The sequence below is a fragment of the Lemur catta genome, chromosome 9, assembly GCF_020740605.2.
Source record: "Lemur catta isolate mLemCat1 chromosome 9, mLemCat1.pri, whole genome shotgun sequence".
In the NCBI taxonomy this organism is placed as follows: domain Eukaryota; kingdom Metazoa; phylum Chordata; class Mammalia; order Primates; family Lemuridae; genus Lemur; species Lemur catta.
Genome location: NC_059136.1, coordinates 62,401,157 through 62,422,515, shown reverse-complemented (window position 1 = coordinate 62,422,515; position 21,359 = coordinate 62,401,157).

The window sequence follows — 21,359 nt, the reverse complement described above, 5'->3', positions numbered from 1 at the left end:
ACTGCCCCACTACTGGAATTTATCTGATGTGTTTTCATGGTTAGACTGGGGTTATGGGTTTGGGGAGGAAGATATAGAGGTAAAGTGCCATTTTCATCACATCATGTTAAAGGTACATACTGTTGTCATGATTTGTCACTGTTGATGGTGACCCTGATCACCTGGCTGAGGTGGTGTTCATCAGGTTTCTCCATTGTAAGGTTACTCTTTTTTCTCCTTTTCCATACTGGGCTCCTTGGAAGGAAGTCACTGTGTGCAGCCACTAAGGAGTGGGCAATTAGCTCCCCCATTCTTAGGGTAAAGAAGTATCTATATCATGTGAATTTCTTCTGCATTGGAGATTTGTTTCATTTCCATTTATTAACTTATTCAGTCATTTATTACTATTAGTATGCACTCATGGATATTTTATACTTTGAATTATTATTCAGTAATACTTTATCTTGTTTGGCCAGGGTTTTTTTTTTTTTTTTTTTTTTTGAGACAGAGTCTCGCTCTGTTGCCCGAGCTAGAGTGCAGTGGCATCAGCCTGGCTCACAGCAACCTCAAACTCCTGGGCTCAAGCAATCCTTCTGCCTCAGCCTCCCAGGTAGCTGGAACTACAGGCATGTACCACGATGCCCGGCTAATTTTTCTATATATATTATTTTTAGTTGTCCATATAATTTCTTTCTATTTTTAGTAGAGACGGGGGTCTTCGTCTTGCTCAGGCTGGTCTGGAACTCCTGAGCTCAAACGATCCGCGCCCCTCGGCCTCCCAGAGTGCTAGGATTACAGGCATGAGCCACCGCGCCCGGCCTGGCCAGAGTATTTTTATTACTAATTTTTATTGCCATGGGACTGAGTTGAATGAATGGTGCTTAATGATAATCAGTATAAGGAATAAAACATTTTTCCCATTTAATAAACTTGTTCATCATCTGTGCTTATCTAAAGAAAAAAATATCCAATTTTAGCAATGCAGTACTAATTAAATTATTCCTTTTATTTCCTCATCAAGGGCATTCTTACATGAAACTGGCTTTTTTTAAACTTGGAGTGAATGGCAGTGAAGAATATGACTACTAGTATAGTTTGGTGCCACTGCCTTAATTTATGCCAAGGCACTAGTAGTTTTAACCACCATTGTTTTTGCATCGTCACAGTAAGTGTTAGCACAGTAAAAGGGTAGATGTCTTAATTTTATTATTGAGCAAATAATGTTTCATTATAAAATCGTTTTGACTTCGTGTTTCATCAGAAATTATCTTTGGGACCCCCAGACGTCTACAGAACACACTTTGAGAACTGCACATCTACTTGTCCAGACCAGGATCCTGACAGTCAACATAGACATTCCTTTTCTCTCTTTTTTGAGCTCCATAATCATAGTTAACATTTGCTGAGTAAGATGAGTGCCAAGCTGTACCCCTAAGCTTTTACATAGTATTATTAACTCCTTCCGTCGTCCACCAGTGCTGAGACAGGTGCTATTACTGTCATTCCCATTTTACAGATGAGGAAGCTGAGGCACAAGAGTAATTTGCCCAAGATCCATCCTGGAGGCTGACTCCAGAGCCCCTGTGTGTGCCTCCATTTATCACCATGTCCTTTTCTGTTTCCAGGTCATTTCCAGATTACTCCTTGATTTCCTCTGCCTTAGTTCAGGACTGCATTCTCTTCTGTTAGTGCAATGACCTCCTAACTGGTTTTCCTGACAGGCGTTGCCTCTTCCATCCTTCCAGCATATTGCCAAAGCTCCCTTTCCAAAGCACAGATCTGCCCGTGTTGCCACCCTGATTAAAGCCCTCCTAGGGATTGCGTCGGGTTAAAGGTCAAGCCCCTTAGTACACAAGACCTCTTGCACCCAGGAAATCCAGCCACATGCACTTCTCCACACCACCTGCCCTTCTCACCTTTGGATCTTTGCGCCTGTGCTTCTCATTCTCCGTGGCTCCATTGCCTGGCCTCAGCGAATTCCCATTTACCCATTGGTACTCAGACACCACCCCCTCCAGAAAGCTGTCCTGCCCTGCGCTGAGCTAGGCGCTTTCCTGCACACCCCTGCTTCCCTAGCCCGGTGGTGGGGAGCTCCCGGGGCAGGGGCTGTCTCTTTCACCACTGGCCTGGGACCTGGCCGGCCCCAGGCACTTTATGGGATGGGTGGAGGAGGCAGCAGAGGTGTGCTCTCTGAAGATGGCCCTCCTGACCAGACTCCAGGGACCGCTCCCTTGAAAGAGCTCTGAAGCTGGCACCTGGCTGGGCTCAGCGGGGTCTCGCTGGGTGTTGCCCTCTAGAGGCAGAGCTGCTCCCGGCCTCTGGGACTCCAGAAGCACCGGGGAGTCTAGGCAGGTGAGCCCCTGGCTCCACCGGAGCCGCCCTTGGCTGTCTCAGAGGAAGGGCCTTAAGAAGGAAGACAAAGCATGTTAGGATGTGTAAGGTAGAGCACACCTTAGAAATGGTGGATCCAGCTCCATCACATTTCATGATACTCCACACTGAGAACAGGGAAGAGCCGGGCGGTGATGGAAATCCAGAATCTCTGGGTAGAGGCAGAAGGGTACAGAGCTCCGGGCTGGGCACTGTTCTTCACTGTGGGGATGTGGCAGTTAGCAAGAAATGGTCTGTGCCCACAGAGCTTACATTCTGTTGGGGTTGGGGACAGAAAATAAATGTGTAACGAATAGTTATCATTAAGCACTATGGGAAAGATAAAATAAGGTAGAGGGGACTGCAGGGGGTGGGGAGTAGCCTGGGGAGGGCCCTGAAGAAGTGACTTTTTATTTAGTTCATGCATTAATTCAACAAACACTAGGACATAGTACTAAAGTGAACAAAGATTCCTGCCCCTTAGGGCTTAATGATAGTGTGTGGTGGTCATGGAGGGAGGTCACAGAAAATGACAAACATGTCAGACAGTAAAGTGAGAACAAGCCCTGCCGAAGAGAAGGAAGAAAATCCAGGCAGGGGAACAGCTAGTCCAGAGGACCGTGGCATAGTTAATGTACAGCAAGGAGGTCCGTATGGCTGGAACAGAGTGAGCGAGGGTGGGGGGGAAGGAGCTGCAGCAGGAGGGAATGTTTGGAAGGAGCCATCTGGCTGTTGTGTGAAGCATAAACCCAGCAGTTAGGAGACCCATGCAATGCGGTCAATGGGATGGTGGCTGGGTGGCGTGGGGAGCAGCACCTTTGGATCCCGCTGAAGGTAGAGCTGTGCTGGTGGATTTAGACATACGGCAGGAAGAGACAAGTCACGTGAAACCAGATGGTGGCTGTCACTTACTGGGAGGAGCAGCTATGGGGCAGGATGGAACCAGGAGTTGGTTGGGGACAGGTTAAATGTTTTAAAATTTCCCCTGCATTTTTTTATTTTTTATTTTTATTTATTTTGAGACAGAGTCTCACTCTGTTGCCCGGGCTAGAGTGAGTGCCGTGGCGTCAGCCTAGCTCACAGCAACCTCAAACTCCTGGGCTCAAGCAATCCTCCTGCCTCAGCCTCCCGAGTAGCTGGGACTACAGGCATGCGCCACCATGCCCGGCTAATTTTTTCTATACATATATGTTTTCAGCTGTCCATATAATTTCTTTTCTATTTTTAGTAGAGACGGGGTCTCGCTCTTGCTCAGGCTGGTATCGAACTCCTGAGCCCAAACAATCCGCCTGCCTCGGCCTCCCAGAGTGCTAGCATTACAGGCGTGAGCCACCACGCCCGGCCTGCATTTTTTTATTATGAAAAACTTTTACATGCTTAGCAAAGTTGAAAGGGTTAAATGAACACACCCACATACTCTACCATCTAAATTCCACTGCCAATATTTCACTGTGCTTACTTCATCACAGATCTCTCCATCTATCCATCCATCATTCCATCTTACTTTTTGATGCATTTCTAAAAATAAATGGAGCTAACAGTACACATCTCCCTAAATACTTTAGCATGCATAGTATTAATTTGTTCTATTTTCTTTTGAGGTAAAATTTTTTTCAACGAAAAGTATAAATATTAAGTATATACTATTAATAGATTTGTGTAACCCAAACTCTTGTCAAGTTATAGAACATTACCATCACCCCTAGAAAGCTTCCTACTTCCACCTCCCTGGAGGCAACCCCTGTTGTGATTTTCTTCTACCATAGATTGGTTTTTACCTGTACTAGAATTGTGTGTGTATAAATGGAACCATACATATAGTCTCTTTTGTGTAAGGCTTCTTTCACTTAGCACAGTGTTTTTTAATTTCATCCATGTTGTTGCATGTATTACTTTGTTTTATTACTGAGTAGTATTCCATTGTATGACCATGCCAGAGTTTATTATTTCTTAGTTTTTAGCTATTATGAATAAAGGTGCCATGAACATTCTTGTATGACCACAAAACAGTCTTTTGTGGGCATATACGTTCATTACTTTTGAGTATATACCTGAGTGGAATTGCTGGGTCACAGGGTAGGTATACATTTTAGTTTTATTTAAAAAACTGAGGCTGGGCATGGTGGCTCACGCCTGTAATCCTAGCACTCTGGGAGGCCAAGGCGGGAGGATCGCTCAAGGTCAGGAGTTCGAGACCAGCCTGAGCAAGAGTGAGACCCCCGTCTCTACTAAAAAAAAAATAGAAAGAAATGATCTGTACAGCTAAAATTATATATATAGAAAAAAATTAGCTGGTCATGGTGGCACATGCCTGTAGTCCTAGCTACACGGGAGGCTGAGGCAGAAGGCTTGCCTAAGCCCAGGAGTTTGAGGTTGCTGTGAGCTTGACGCCATGGGACTCGAGCCCGGGCAGGCAACAGAGCGAGCCTCTGTCTCAAAAAAATAAATAAATAAATAAAATAAAAAACTGTTAGGCCTTTTCCAGAGGTCCATCAACAAAAGAATGGTGAATGCCTTGTGGTACAGTCACACTCTGGAATACTGTGCCATAGTTAAAATGAAGTAGAGCCATGTGTGTCAACCAGGATAAATCTGAGAAACATAATGTCTGGCAAAAACAAAAGCAAGTTGTGTATCAAAGTATTCAGTGTGATGCCATTTGTATAAAGTTTGAAAGCATGTGAAACAAATTATAGGTTTCAACTATATCTGTAACATTGTATTTCCTTAAAAGCATCTGAAGCAAATACGATAAAATGTTAAGATTTGATAAAGCTGAGTGATGGCCGCAGCTCCATCACAGATGTTAATCTCTCCTTTTTAGTTCTCTGGTTGCTAACTTGTTAGTCTGTAAAGAGCTTTTCCTGAGCTATGTATTTATTTACTCACTTCACCCCACCCTCCACCTCTGTAGGTAATTGAGGCTGGGCTGAACCGGGGTGTGGGGGGACAGAGCTCCCCTCTCCCAGCCCTGTGCCTCCCTCTCCTTAGAGACTCCAGGGAGTAGGCGACCGTGGACAAAGAGCACCTCTGACCTACTTCTGGCTCTGCAGCCTTGAGATGATGTCCAGGCCTTCCTTCCTCTCTGAGGCCCTAAATCTAGGTCTGTGATCTGGGCCACGTTCTCCCTCCAGTCCCAGTTCCAAACCCCACTTAAAACTGAACCATATTTTAAAATTTGTTGTATTCCATGGTTTTGGTTTTTCCTTCAGGGACTCTAACTTTACATTTGTGCAATTTTATTTGCCTCTCTTTTCTATTGCTTCCTCTCTAATAATTTAAATTTCTAGTTATCTTCCTCACTTTTCTTAATTCTGTTCTTTATGTCTTCTACTGTGTCCCTTATAGTAGTGTCTCTTCTCCTTGTGTTTCTTGTAATTTGGCTTTCCTTTCTGCAGTGTTTTTGTATATTTTTCCATTTCCTAAGAAATTTTTAAATCTACTAGTTCCTGTTTCGTGTCCCCTTGTGGTCTGTCACCTTCTGTGTTCTAACCATCCTTTCCTTGAGTTATTTTTGCTTTGTCATCTTCCTGCATAGCTGCCATTGCCTCATTATATCTTTTAACAATTCATAATAGAATATTGGGTGAAAATTTTCTTCTGCTTTGTGGCAGTTTTTTTCTGATGAGTTTTCTTTCTGCAGGGAAGTTTTTTGTTATTCATTTTCAGGTTTGTTTGTTTGTTTTTTCTGGAAGTATCCTTTATGGATGTTTTTCTGATGTTTTTTCTGATGTGTTTTTCTGATGTTTTTATGGATGTGCCTCTAATTAGATGTTGAGTTACAACTTTTTATCATTTTTGTTTTGATGAGTCGGAGTTTTCCAAACCAACAATTAGCAAGTGAATCCTGTGATTGGGGTGGGGAGAGGGTAGCTTTCCTGGATTCTCAGCTCGAGGGCTCCCTCCTCTGTTACAGCGATGTCTGCTTTCCTTACTATCGGGTTTCTGTGTGGTAGCCAGGCTTCCCCTGACTTTAAGATCCTAACCTGACTGGGGTGGGCTCCTTCCCCAGCCAGTAATTCTGAGGCCTCTTGCCTCTCCCACCAAGGTGCTCCTCTCTCTGTTGGAAGTGGCAGTTCCCTAAGCTGCCCCGAGTCCTCCAGGCACTCACATGATCTATTTCTTACTCTCCCAGTGTTCCTGCCCTCTTCCTTCTTGATCTTCTCACAGTGGTTCCTATCCAGGGTGAGTCCTCTCCTCCTGGGGTTGAATTTCTTGCTGGGGATTGCTGGGACCTGCCACCACCTGGACTCCTGTGCAATTTCTGGTGTTCCCTATGGCACCTACCCACGCGATGTGGCTTACTGTGCTGGTTTGGGGGAGACGCTACACAAAATGTGAAATTTGTAAACTTTTTCACTCCTTCATTTCACTGAAGATACAGTCTGTAGGTGTTTCACACCTTCGTTCTTGTTGCCCTGTAGATTCTGAACAAAGCTGTCACCATGCTCCTGTCCAGCTGGTCTAGAGTGCTTAGCAGGCATTCCAGGCCCTCTGCAGTCTGGCCCAGTGCTCCCTTTGGTTTTTCTCTGTGTTCTTAAGTATGACCCCTGTTCCAGCCAGACAGATTTACTCAGGAATGCATCTTGCACATCCTTTCCTCTGTGTTCCTGCTGTTCTCCACGACCACAGTGTTCACCTCAGGGCCTCTTTATGGTGGCTGTTGCCTGTGGTGGCACAGTATGTATTTCTTCCCTCTCCCTTTCTTCTGGTATCCGAATCTAACCCACACCCACTGATAGGGCGAGGTGCATAAACCCAGCTTGTTAAGTGCGGTTCCCTTTCCCTTGGCAACAATGACTGTTTCGGAGAAAGATAAATGGTCCAAGCAGGACCAAAGTCCTTCCCTGAGCCTGCCCTCTGCTAGATCTAGCTGAGAAGCCTGCCTCTTGCCTCTGGGGTCACTGTGTCAAAGAATGTGTTCCTCTGGAGGAGCACCCCGTCTGTAATACTAAAGGACATGGCTGACACAGAGCAGAGCGAGCGTCCTGGATCCATCTTGCAGTTCCTAGTAACATAAGCTGTCACATTTACCTTAAGATACTTTGAGTCAATTTTGTCACATGTACCTGAAAGAATCCTGACAAATACAGCTTACTCCTTCTCCCGTTGCACCTGTTGTAGTACACATCACACTGTATGGTAACTGTAATTGCCTGTTTATTTGTGTCTCCCACGAAAAGCACTTTATGGCAGCGTTGTGTGCCCAGTACCTACTATTGTGCCTGGCCAGCATTGGGCAGTAAATAAAAATTCAATTGAAACTACATGTCTGGCTGGGTGTGGTGGCTCACATCTCTAATCGTAGCACTCCGGGAGACCGAGGTGGGAGGATCACTTGAAGTCAGTTCGAGACCAGCCTGAGCGAGACCCCATCTCTACTAAAAATAGAAAAAGTAGCTGTGCATGATGGCAGGTGCCTGTAGTCCCAGCTACTCAGGAGGTTCAGGCAAGAGAATTCCTTGAGCCCAGGAGTTTGAGGTTGCTGTGAGCAAGGCTGACGCCAGGGCACTCTAGCCCAGGTGACAGAGCGAGACTCTGTCTCAAAAAAAAAAAAAAAAAGAAACTACATGTCTGCCTTTCCAAATTCTTCCCATCACTCAAGGTCTCAGACTCCCAAACCCTTCACGAAGCCATCCTGTCAGGTGGAGGAATGTGTGTAAAATGGCCAGCACTGTGCCCAGCACGTAACAATCTCTCAAAGAGTTGCATCATTCTCTCCCGTAGTTACTCCAGCCAGAAGAGCTCCCTCCTTGGAGCTCCTATATCTCATTTAGTCAAATGGCACCTACTCATACCATGTGATATTACAGTTATTTGCATTTCTCTTAAGTTTTCAGTGTGATTATAAATGCCAGGAAGCAAAGATCTTGCACAGTGCCTTCATACTAAAGAATCTGCAGTTGTTGGACATATAGCAGAATACATAAAGGATCAATACTTACAGGTTGGATGGAGGCTGGTGGTCCACCACTTGCTGCAGGAATCCTCATGCTACATGAGTCATGGGTAGATTCCAAGGACCTGAGGAAAGGGCAGTGCTAAATTATACTTTTGCAGAATGTGTAAATGCTGTTTGAAAAATCTAATGAAGTCATAACAACTGGCTACAGCTGAAAATAGCTGTGATTATGCCATATGCCCAAACATCTCACTACTTGGTAAAAGCTGTTAACTTGTCCAAATTAAATAATTGGAACGAGAAACAAGGTGAGCAAGTCAGAGTCCATAATGCCTTCAGTTCTGATAAGGCGAGACTGAGTATTATAAGAGAAGAGGCCAGAAGCTCTGGGTCCAGAACTGTGTCTCATAACTCTCATGTCAGCCTCATACTTTTGCTTGGCTGCGTCTTCCATGTGTAATTAGTAATAATCTGGCCAATTCAACCTTTCTGATAGAATGTAACCTTCCAAAGGCCAGAGACTTGGTTTGGTTTGTTCATTGCTGAATCTCCAGTACTTGAAACAGTGCCTGGTCCCTATATATGGGGTCACAGTGGATACTCCACATATTTATTGAATTCATATCTCTACTATATTGAATATAACATATTAACCTTTTATGTACCCTGTTAAAATATTTATATGTCCAGATTTCTGTGTTTGATATAGATATTAAAAGAACATTTTCAAATCCAAGTCCCATGATATCAGTGACCTCCCATGTCTTATTCACTAACGTGTCTCTAGTGCCTAAAACAGGAGATACTCTGTAAATATTTATGGAATGATTGACTCAAATATTTGATTAGTGAAGTTAAAATTGAGCAAAGAAACGGAAACTAGTGGCTTAGATTTAGTAAGAATACTATGCTACATTTATTTAACACCTTTAGAGTTTTAGAGTTTACAAGTTATTTCATAAATATCCCCTCGTTTGAGTCTTGCGACAACCCTATGAGGCTTATTTTGTCAGATTTATAGATAAGGAAAAAGGCTCAAGGAGTCAAAGGGCTTGGCTATGATTACAGAGCTGGCTGGTTGGGGTTGAACCCAAGACTTGACTTCAAATTTTAGGATCATCCTACTTTTTCATGGGTACTGATTCATACAAATCTCATAGGAAATTACCAACATTTTGTAATTAGAATTATAGAATCTGAGAATTGGAAGTGACCTCACATATCACAAATTTCAAACTCCTCCCTCATTCCTCAAAAAAGGAAAAAAAAAGGTTTGGAGAGTTTATAGGAGGCATCCAAAGGTACACATCCAGTTTAAGAAGTAATTGCCCTGAAGCTGTCTCCCCCAGCTGCTGCCTCTGGTTGGTCCTCAGATTTCACTGTCAGCCTGAGAGAGTGGTTGAGCTTGTGGGAGACCAAGCTGCCCTCTGCTCTGTCTGCATCAGAGGCCCCTGAGAGCCAGGCCCCTTTCTGAGAGGAGCATGGTCCTCACTGAAGGAAACTCAGTGTCTCTCTCTCTGTCATTTCTTTTTCCTTCTTTCTTGTTTCCCTTGCAGGTGGTGGCGATGGTGGTTGGAGAGTTGTAGAAGAGGTGTCCAGCCAGGGTTCCCTACTCCCTCCCCTTTAAGGCCCTGGTCTTTTTTTTTTTTTTTTTCTTTTCTTTTTTGGTAGAGGCAGGCTCTTGAACTCCTGGCCTCAAGCGGTCCTCCCACCTCGGTCTCCCAAAATGCTAGGATTACAAGCATGAGCCATTGTGCTTGGCTTGGAACTGGTGTTGAGAGTTCTCTAAGTTTGAGAGTTAATAAAATAATAACCTACCTCACTTTCCATTTATTTACTGTTTTTATATTTGATCCTGCTCTTGAACTCTGCACAACTCGGAGTCTAGTTTTGTTTTTCTTTCTTTCTCTGATGCTTTCTGATATAGACCCCGCCTCCACTGAGAGTTCACATTGCACAGGATCTAACAGAATCTTGCCTTCTGTCCAGCAGGAATTACTTTACAAGTCTATAGGAAGATAGATTCCATTGTTTGGCTACGCATGTCTCTCTTCATGAGTCAAAACCTGATAACAGGAAGAGCTTGAACCTAAAGTTTGCCAGTAGAAATGCAATGAAATATCATTATTTAACCATCAGATAGGCAAATAATTATGGAGATTGATAATATTTTGTGCTGACAGGGAATGCAGGCTGCTATCGATTAAAATGAAAAGTACAGGCCCAGTGTGGTGGCTCACTCCTGTGATCCCAGCACTTTGGGAGGCCAAGGTGGGAGGATCTCTTGAGGCCAGGAGTTTGAGACCAGCCTGGGCAACATAGCAAGATCCCATCTCTTAAAAAAAAAGTGAACCAGGCATGGTGGCGGGCACCAGTCCCAGCTACTCGGGAGGCTGAGGGAAGAAGATCGCCTGAGCCCAGGAGTTTGAGGCTGCTGTGCACCATGACCGCACCACTGCACTCCAGCCCGGGTGAGAGAGTGAAAGCCTGTCTCAAAAATAAACAAATAGAAGTAGGGATTACATTCTGTAACGTCACTTTTGTTCATTTATCCTGTGGAAGTCAAGGTTCCAGTCTGTAAAAATATATGTTGAAAAAAGTTTACTATAGCTTTATTTGTAATAGCAAAAACCTAAAGACAATTTGAATTTTATCAGGGAGTGTTGAATAAATTATGGCTTATGTGTAATACAGAATATATCATGCAATTATTTTTTTCAAATGAGTTACCACTACCTATGTGGACTGGAAAAGCTGTCTATGATATATTCTTGTTACCTCAAGGGCAGAATTGGGATGTGGGAGGAAACATTAACATATCTGTGTTGTTTGACTTGTTATAGCAAGCATGTATTGATATTGTGATTTGTAATAAAGTAAAAAAAAAAACTTTGAGAGAATGGGTTTATAATCTAGTTTCTATCACTTGATGCTTGTGAGAAGTTTGGTAAATTACTTAGCCTCAGTCCTCTTCTGTAAAAGGGGAATAATACCTACCTTACAGTGTTTGATTAAAGGAAGTATACAAAGCAAGTAGCATATTGTAATCCTTCTATAAATGTTAGTTTCTTTTCCGTCTACGCAAGCGGCTTGGAGTAGAGTATTAAAACACACGCAAAATGTGTTGGCTCTGCTGCTGGTGTGTGTTTTCCTGATGTTCTCCACTTGGCCTTGGCCTTTCCAAAGAGGTGGATTAATGTCTCTCCAGAAAAAAATACCCAGGAGATAATCTCTATTTCCCCCCTCAAGGCAAAATAAGAATAATATACAACGGTGCCTTAACCCTCCAGGGATTATTCACCTGGTACCTCAGTTATTAGTAACCCAGCTGAGAAGCAGGAAGGAAGGAAGAGGCCCCTGAATAGCCGAAGCAGATGTCTAAAGTCAAGCTCTCCTGGATCATTTATTCTTATCTTAGACAACCAAACGAGCTTTTCCAGCCTTGGCACATTAGTGAGGACTCTACGGCAGCCACCCTGAGAGCAGGCAGCAGTGACAGCCTGGTCTGAGCCTAGAGGTACACGGAAGACTGAAACACAAACACAAGAGCTCAGGAAGCCAGATGGCCTGGGCCCAGGCTCTGTTTTCACAACGAATAACTGCTCTTCATAATGACAATGCTGAATTATTAGGGAGAAATTAATTCATTCTTCATATAACCTTGTAAAGCCCCCAAGAGTGTGATATAGTCCAGACGTATTACCATCAGATATGATTAAACTCCTTTAGTTTTGCTGCTTAAAAAGTTTTGTTTTTGTATCAGCCCCAGAATATAATGGTGGTCTTTATCCTGTGAGGGAAAGATAGAGTAGCTGCTTTTAGTTAAAAATCTACATAACCAAGTGTGACAGGTGTTAAAAATTGTTCAAAAGAAATCTTAACCTAGAAAAATGGAATGGTTTCCTACAAGTGCATTAGTTGCTCTTTGAGTAAAATAAGGTCCACAATCTGTAATCCAAATCTTTTTAGACGAGTTTTAGAATTCAGAGCTTTGAAGATTTTTTGAAAGGTAGTGTGTATGTATACAATACCATGTGTTAAGTAACAGCCCTGGGAGGGTCTAAGGCAACACACCGTACTCAAACATATTAATATTTCTACAGTGAAATGTGTGCAACATTAATTAGGACAAATAATGTGTAGCTTACTTAAATAAACCAGTAAATGAAATAGTGGAATAAATGTAGACTGTAAATACTCTAGTAGTCTTTTTCTAAGGAAAAGATTTTATAAATCTATAAATATTTTGAATTTAGCTAAAAATGCTCGTGCATACACAAACCATGAACATCTATAACCTCTGGTTCTTATACATCACAGAGGAGAGGAGGCTCAGTGCCAGTCCCAGCAGCAGGCTGGAGGTAGACATCTGATGCCAGTAGGAGCAGGATTAAATGCAGCACTCTAACAGGCACCGTTTTTAAAGGACTTTCTCCCAGGTGTCTTAATGGTTCATTAATTTGAGTTTCTGTCTAAGCAGTCCCTCATTAATTACGAAAACTGCCATAAACTCATGTTCACTGACCAATGTGCATGGTTCAAGGTCCACCATTGACTGATCACATATTTTCACAGTCATCTAGTGATTTTTTTCCACCTGTGTTTACAATTTCCTCTTCATCATCACTATTATCCCCTTATGATTACTTATATTTAAAACCATTTCCATGGTTTCTCCATTTAAGACATGCACAAGAACATCAATGTCAATGTGAAACATTTATTTGATGTCAGCTTTATTTATGCTTTTAGCTGATGAACTTTTGGCACAAGGTATTCTTCTCATTAGTGATATGAAATCCTTCAAAGTCGTCATCTGTAGATTTGCCTTCAGAGGTCACTGTAAGCCAAAGTCCGTGCCCCTGCGATGAAGTCATGCTGCTGCCATGGAGTAGTTATTGACCAGTCAGAAAGCATTTATCTGGTTACCCACGTTTTGTTTGCATAGGAAAGCCCAGGTAAATGATGTACACCTGTCAAACATCTTGGATGATGCTCTTTCCAATCTCTGCCAATCTTATCTGATGTGGCCAGCAATTGTGGCACACCCTGAGAAGTTAGCCAATTCCTCAAAGCCTGTGGGTGCTCACTCATTAGTATTGTTAATGTCTTTCCAAGAAAGTAGCATTAGGAAAGAGCTGTTTCATCAGCATTGTCAATTGGTTCCAGACTAAGGTTTTACCACATCTATCAATATAATTTCCAGTGCTTCTTGATCAGTAGCTTTTTTCCATTTGATTTTCAGATTATATTACACAATGATGCTCAGGTTTTTGTAGCCAGACTAATTAATGCTTATACACACCTGCAAGGTTCAGTGCTTCATGGTATATTGTAGATATTAATATATTCTAGTTATACACACACTTGTTGAATCCACTCAATCTACACATAGTGAAGATCTTCAATTTTTGTCCTATGCAGTGTTTTCTTTCATTAATTCTTGTTCATCATCACTATAAAATTTAACTTCCATTTCTTCATGTCATATATGGTAATGGTTCCACTCCACGATCTTCAGTAAAATGCCTCACAGACACACCAGGATCAAGCTTCTGTAATAACGTCATTCTGCTATTGTTGATGATGATACTTCTTTTCTTTTCATCTTCTATTACCGTAAGAGTATCTTTGACTCCATTTGACATTTTTTGTGGTTACAAAACAACAAAAGAAGCAACAAGATATGAGCACACAGCAGACATTTGGGGAGGAGTGCCGTGACACAACTGAGTCTTAGGTCAGTTCAAGCCAGGTTTTGCTACAAATAAGTTTTGGTGCCAGACTTTGGAGACCCCTTTAGCCTTGGAGCTATGTGTACAGCTGTCAACAAAGCTTCTGATTGGTGTGGATAACCTGCTTAATCTTGCTGAAATGATGTCATTTATAGAAACAAATATTTTGTGTGTACCAACTGAGGTTATACATAAAATTTGTTTAATATATATCATAGTTTTTTAAAAATATATATGTATATAAGAAATAGCACAGATTCCTCTTATTATTTTACCAAAAGTCCAAGGGTCTTCAATTGCAAACCACCATATAGGCACTAGGCTCTGCACACAAAAAGGAATGGTCCTTAAAATTACAGAAGTAACATGTGGAACTAAATATATAAAGGTGAGTCATAGGTGTCCATGGCTCAGGGCTTAAAATTTAGAATGAGACCACAACGAGTATACAGATCATATACTCCCAAGGCAAAAAGCAAGTATAAGTATAAATAGGACTTTAAAGGAGTGAGTGATTTCGTGTCTGTCTAGGAATTAAGGAAAAAATAGGAAAACTTACAGAATAAGTGACACCTGTCCCAACCTTGTAGGATGAATGGGATTTTAATGGGTGGGTGGGAGTGATTGCTAGGGATACTCCTGTGATATCTGTGCTCTCCCTCTTCTTTAGTAATAGATCCCCTAATTTAGCTGAAATAAAGACTAAATTCCCATCCATCCTTACAGCTAGGCCACTGACCGAGTCCTATCAGTGGAATGTAAGCAGAAATGGTGTCTACAATTTAGGCAGTGACGGATGAAGTGTGGTGAGTTTGAAGGTTGTTGAGTTGCCGGGGGAAGTAGCAAGATGGTATAGAAAAGAGAAGAAATAAAGCCTTTTGCAATTTCTTAGAGCCTGGTGCAACACCTTTCCCTCTGTTGTTTCTCAGTAGCAATTCAACACTGAACCCAAGGTGGCCTAACAACACAACACAGAGTCAAGCTGTATCCTTATCCCGTGAGATCAGTACCCCCAAACAGCAAGAAATTTCCCTTAATGGGGTTATTGTCCACTAGTCCATCCGCCTGAGGGGGGAAAGGCTGGTGCCCTGGCTTTAACACCTCATAAATGACCCATTCCCTCTTATATCCCAGCTGTCATCCTAAGTGGCAGCCACTTTAGTATTTAGTATTTACATTTAAAGGAATTACTACAAAGTAGGCCAAATTTTAGCTTACTGTACCTATTAAAAATCAAAAACAGCCACAAGGAATAATCTTGGAAGACAAATCACTAACACTGTGTACCAACTTGGAAGTTCCTATAGTAAAAAGTAACACTACTTCAATAACCTAAGGGCTTTAGTCCTCTTGTTTTTACCTAATTCCAGAGTATCTTCGTGTGAGAGCTGCGGAGTCATTTACTAACATCTCTGCCTTAGTCTTACGTCCTCGAGGTGGTCTAACCTACTTACTGGAATTTATACTAACACAGGTGTTGCTATGGACTACAACTAGAATCCACATTTCTCAGACTAGTATATTTACCCCTTAATATAACAATTGGAAATTAAAGTAAGTTCTGCCAAAGTTGATAGCAAAATATACAAACCCTTGGGTCTGAAATGAATTATTTTTGTGTAATGACAAGGTGGTTTGGATTACCATTTTGTGTATTGGCAATGGCATCCCCCAAAACTGGCTTTAAAATAGAAAATTCAACCACAAAGAATCTCTCAGTCTAGGAAGAAATTTAGTATGTCAACACTATGGAGTTTTTGGAAAACAAAGAAATGTATAAATTCTATAAAAAACAGGGCAAACATTTTAGTTGGAATGTAAAATTAATACCATCTTGCTCTTTGTCAAGTCCTCTCCTAAATGTTATGACCGCATGCATTAATATTTTACCAACCCAATTTTATGACAAGGTGTACAAGAGGTAATTCTTAATTTTATTCACTTTGCTTTAAAAATGTAAAGTATATCAATCTGTTCATCATGTTTGCATCTTAAATGCAAGAATGTTAATGGAAGCCTCTTTCAGATTTACATTCTCCAGCCCATGTTGTCAGATGTTTTTGGATCAGCAAAACTTTCTTTTGTAAGGGGTTTCTTAGTTCTAAGGCTTTCTAACTTGCACTGGATTCCTGGATAAATACTTTTGTCCCCCAGAAGGAAATACTGCCTGACTTGTAAAACTCAGGAACTTCTAAGTGCACCAACCTAACCAATTTGACCCGCTTCCTGATTAGTGCCCTGGACACAGTCCAGGCTCATTAGGGACACAAAGCCAGCCTCAAAGGATGACACTAATCTGACCACCCAGGTGCTTTTCATGTCCCCTGGGGCCCAGGCTTGGTTTGAAGCAGAGAACCCTGGCCTGCACTTCTGAGGGTTTGCAGAGGTGCTGGTGCAGGGTGGGGCCTGGGAGACTGGCCCAGATAAGCTGCCAGGGAAGCCACCACGTCACACTCAGTTACTGTTATCTTAGAGGCTTGGTTTATTACAGATAAGCCTGGTCAGCTCTTTCTTTAATTACTAATCCATTTTCACCCTTACAGACTTCTCTAGAGGCTACTTTTAGCCTATGAGGTAGCTGTATAAAATACCATTTCACTGATCTCTATATTGTTATGACATACTCTTGAATATCGTTGTCAAATGTTTCTCTCTCTTTTTTTTTTTGAGACAGAGTCTCGCTTTGTTGTCCAGGCTAGAGTGAGTGCTGTGGTGTCAGCCTGGCTCACAGCAACCTCACACTCCTGGGCTTAAGCAATCGTCCTGCCTCGCCTCCTGAGTAGCTGGGACTACAGGCACATGCCACCATGCCTAGCTAATATTTTCTATATACTTTTAGTTGTCCAGATAATTTCTTTCTATTTTTAGTAGAGACGGGGTCTTGCTCTTGCTCAGGCTGGTCTCGAACTCCTGACCTCGAGCAATCCTCCCACCTCGGCCTCCCAGAGTGCTAGGATTACAGGTGTAAGCCACCACGCCCGGCCCTCTTTAACAAGAATATTTTATTCCTGTGATTGGACATTAAAGAGCACTCCGCATGGAGGTACACACAGCAGAGTGTATTCTGTTTGTATTCCCAGGTTTGCCCAAAGCGAACATCTCCCATCCTTTGCTTTCCTTCTCTGCCCACTTCCCCTGCACGCCCGTCACATGCATCATTCCATCTCCACAGCCTTCTCCGCAAACCATCCCGTGTTTTACCCTTGGAAGGTGTTTGATAAATGCTGACCAACTGATAAAATGCATTTCCCTTTTTACTCCTTACATTGGATGTGACACTAATTTTAATTTAGTTAAGTGTTAAATTTTATTAAAAACTTTTAGGCCAGGGTGTATTTAAGCAACTTTAGGACACATCCTCTTTGGTCAGTTCATTTAATAGCAAAAAAAAAAAAAAAAAAAACCTTGAAAGATTTAAGTTTTATTCATGTTATACAGGAAGCAAATTCCTCACTTGTTTAAGGGCTGTCTTTTCAAATACATGTCACTTCCAGCTTAAAGAACTTGAAAATAAAATATTACCCCACTGGATGTGCCAGTGTAATTATTTGATAAAAGCACTTTTAAATGGCTATTACTTCACTCCTTAACTCAATGTACCCTGTAATTACAGCTTGGTTTTTATTCTCATGTAAGAAGTCAAACACTTTGGACTATCTTTCTCTTTATGCAGTTCCCATGATTTGCTCCTTCATTTTCAGAGAGACCAGGAATTAACAGCCTGCAGTCTACCCAACCTGCTTTTGGCTACACTTCGTCCATCCCAGGGACAGAGAGGATCGTCTAAGTCCTCCAGAGAGTGACTCACTCCTCCCAGGCCACAGGGGTACCCCCTGGTGGCACTGAGCAGTACTACCCTGTGTCCCACTGGCCAGTGTTCTGCAGCTGCAGAATGTCCTGTGTAACCTGCAGGACAGCCCTGATGGCCTCTGAACGTTAAGGATTCCAGGTGCTCTGTATTATCTGATCTCATTATCCACAATTAGCATTGTAAACCAAGTTAGCAACAAAGTCTAAAACATTGCAGTGAAAAATTAAGAAATATACACTTTAACCAGAATATTAGGACCAAAAATTTCTAAATTAAAGTGGAGTAGAGTCAGGAAGGATCCATGGGCATGTAATTTTTTTTTTAATGTAGAATTTCCTATAGTCTATTCACTTTGTCAGGCCAAACTTCATGTTAAAATATTGTTCTTGGAGGAAGTGGTCTTCAAAAGAAAATATTGAAAGGGTAAAGGTGGCTGCGGTGAGTTAACAGTTTGATATATAGTGATAACACTATATATGGTGATAACAGTTTGATACACAGTTATAATACTATATAAGAACCACCATCTGGATAGAACCTGGAGTAAGGTCTTGGATCACAGATGACAAGATCCTAACCAGATGCCTTAGTCCATCCCTACTGCTCTAACACCTTACACTGGGTAATTTATAAACAATAGAAATTTATTTCTGACAGTTCTGGAGACTGCAAAGTCCAGTGTCAAGGTGCTACCAGATTTGGTGTCTGGTGAAGTCTTGCCCTCTGCTTTCATGACGGCCCCTCTTGCTGCATCTTCACACGGCAGAAGTTGGGGGAAGGCCAGACAGTTCTCTGAAGCCTCTTTTACAAGGGCATTAATTCCATTGATGAGGGCAGAGCCCTCATGGCATAATCACTGCAGCCAGTATGGGAGCCCTGCACGTCCCTCCTCCAGGATCACACAAGCAACCCAGTATGTGGCACAAGGAAACAAGGGCAGGGCTGGGCTGAGTCCTCATTGGCTGCCACCATGGCTGATGCAGTCCGGTGTGCTGCATGCCTGCCCTCAGAGGTAGGGCACTCGAGGATGCCACTACAGAGCCCCATTATGCATGACCTTCCGCCTCCCAGCCCTGGCTTGCCCCTCGAGAGCTGCATGCTGCTCACAGGCTGTGTTGCGTGCTGACCAGCTTCTGCAACATCCCACAGCAGCCACTCCTTTGGGGTTCTACGGTCACCTGGGGCTGAGCCTCTGAAGAAAAGAAAGCCTGAATTCCTGTCCCTGCTTACAGTCTTAGCCACCCACTGGGTCCAATCTCCACACTTAAAGCAACTGCATTTTCTCCAGCTCTGGAACCACCCAGCTTAATCCTCTTCAAGGAGGGTAGAGGAAGAGCTCTTAAATTGCTCTACTGGAAGCCAAGGGAACATACAAGTAACAAAGACCCAACCCAGACAAGCTTAAGCAAAAAGATAAGTTCTCACATAATAGTCCAGGGGTAGAACTTGATCAAGGTATTGAATTATGTTACCAGAACAGGTCGTCTCTCCTTCCATCCTTTGCTTCTTGCATGTTGACTGTATCTCTGACCACCTCTCCCCTTTTGGAGCAAGATAGTTGCTGTAGTTCTAGGTTCGTGTATTCTTTAACTGAAGTCAAGTGGAAATGAGTTTCAGCCTCTCTCCCAGCAGTCCCAGGAAGAGCCTTGGTGCATCTTATTAGCCTTGAGTGGGGCACAGTCCCATCCCTGAGCTATCCCTGTGGCCAGGGGGAACGCATATCTGATTGGCCAGCCCCGATTCGTGTGCTTACTCCTGGAGCTGGGAATCGTTAATACCATCTGAAACTAATGTGGATATGGCAGAAGAAGTAGATCCCTAGAAGAAAATTGGGATGCTATTATCAGAAGAAGAAAATGGATGCAGAATGTCCACAAGATGCATCTGTACTTTACTCGATGTTTTTCTTAATCACAGATGTGTTCTTAGTGACACCCTTCAGAAGCGTGATGGTTGCTGCAACAAGGGAAGAGCAGGTGCCATAGGAGCCCACACAGGGCTTCTCACCTGGTAGGCCCAGTTGGCTCTGTGAGTCAGGAGACTGAGTAATAAGGCCAGCAGTGGGTCGGGGGAATGGTCTCAAAGTGTATTCCCTGGGCTAGTAGTGACGGCATCCCCTGGGAACTTGTTAGAAATACAGTCTCAGGCCCCATCCCAGATTTACTGAAACTTCGAGGTGGGGCCCAGCAATCTAGTTTTAACAAACCCTCTGGGTAATTGTAATGCTCAGGGAAGTTTGAGAACAATTAGGGCTTTGCTGCTCAAAGTAGCGCCCAGGAGCTGGCAGCATGAGCATCACCGGGGGCTTGTTAGAAATCCAGGATTTCTGCCCCCACACACCTGGCCTACTGGGTCGTAGGGATGAGGAGGGGCAACATTTCTCTGAGTGTTCCATTTTGTGACTTTGGCTTTTAGAGCTGTAGTAATGCTTCCAGCAGTTCCTCAATCATACCAGTTAGACTCTGCATTTTTAATGAGATCCCCCAGATGATTTGTTTTCGTATTAAAGTTTGGTAAGCACTGGGTTAGGGGGCTTGGAGAGTGTAAAGAGCTGACCAGTTGCACACAAAAGGCCCGCTGAGCAGTGGCACGTGAGAGCTTGTAGACTGCATGTCTCAAGCCCTGATCCCCACAAGTGTGTGATTTCCTCCAGTAGCTCGTAGGCAGCTGGAGTGTAGAAACAAGTCCTGCATTCGGATTGACTTGAGATGAGCAGAGCAGGCATGTCAGAAAGATAAGATTGAGTTAGGCATGTGGCCAGGAGAATGGCCAAAATGGTGCAGAATGGGGGTCTAGGCTGGGTAGGCAGGAGGGTGGCCATGAAGAAAGAAAGTGATAACCTGAATGTTTCTAATAACGTGAAGCAGGCAAAGTGGGAGGAGAAGACAGCAATGCAATGGTCCGAGGTTGCTATATAGGGTCTGTGGAACTGTTGACAGGTCTAGAGAAAACTGTCCAAGAGAGCTTTCTCGATGATGGAAATGTTCTCTTTCTGCACGGTCCAGTATGGCAGCTAACAGCCACAGGTGGGTGTTGGGCACTTGAAATAAGACTAGTATGACTGCATTACTATAGTTCTATTAGTAAAAGCCAAAGTGATACAAAAAGGGACACGCAGAGAATGTTGTTCCTCCTCATCCCCATGAACCTGTTCCAATTCCTCTCTCCTTTCCAACCCTTTTTAACCCACCCTCTGTAAGCAACCATTCTCTTTCATTTCTGGCTTATTCTTCCATATCTCTTGGCACAAAAGTGCTGATAATGTGTGTTTTCTTATATTCCCCCATTTTTCCCCTCTTTCTTTTTGGTAGAGACGGGGGTCTCACAGTTGCTCAGGCTGGTGTCGAACTCCTGAGCTCCAGCGATCCTCCCACCTTGGCCTCCTAGGGTGCTAGGAGTACATGCGTGAGCCACCTCACCTGGCCTATTCCCTTCTTTCTTACATGAAGCATAGCTTTGTACTTTGCTTTTTTCACTTCAGAGTGTTTCAGAAATCACTCTAAATCAGTTCGTAAAGCTTTTACTCGTTTTCTTTAAGCTGTCTCCACCTTTGTTGTGTGGA